The sequence below is a fragment of the Penaeus monodon genome, chromosome 29 (assembly GCF_015228065.2).
Source record: "Penaeus monodon isolate SGIC_2016 chromosome 29, NSTDA_Pmon_1, whole genome shotgun sequence".
NCBI classification, from domain to species: domain Eukaryota; kingdom Metazoa; phylum Arthropoda; class Malacostraca; order Decapoda; family Penaeidae; genus Penaeus; species Penaeus monodon.
This window is the reverse complement of record NC_051414.1, coordinates 2,797,307-2,797,547: the sequence shown is the minus strand read 5'-3', so window position 1 is coordinate 2,797,547 and position 241 is coordinate 2,797,307.

Below are 241 nucleotides of genomic sequence, written 5' to 3'. Positions count from 1 at the left end.
ATAGTACATACCAAGAAGTAATCAGTTAACAAGCCGATAAGTAAATAATTTAATGCATAATTAATATTTGACAATGGAGATGAGACAGTCTCACGCAGCTCGTGTTTACGATTTTTTTATGAATGGGTCGATTATGGGCAGATAAAGTAAAAATTTTGATAAGGCGTTGATGTGTGTAGATAATGCAGGAAATAATGAGATAAAGTACAGCCTGTGAAATGTGTTAAAGGATGTTTTAGAT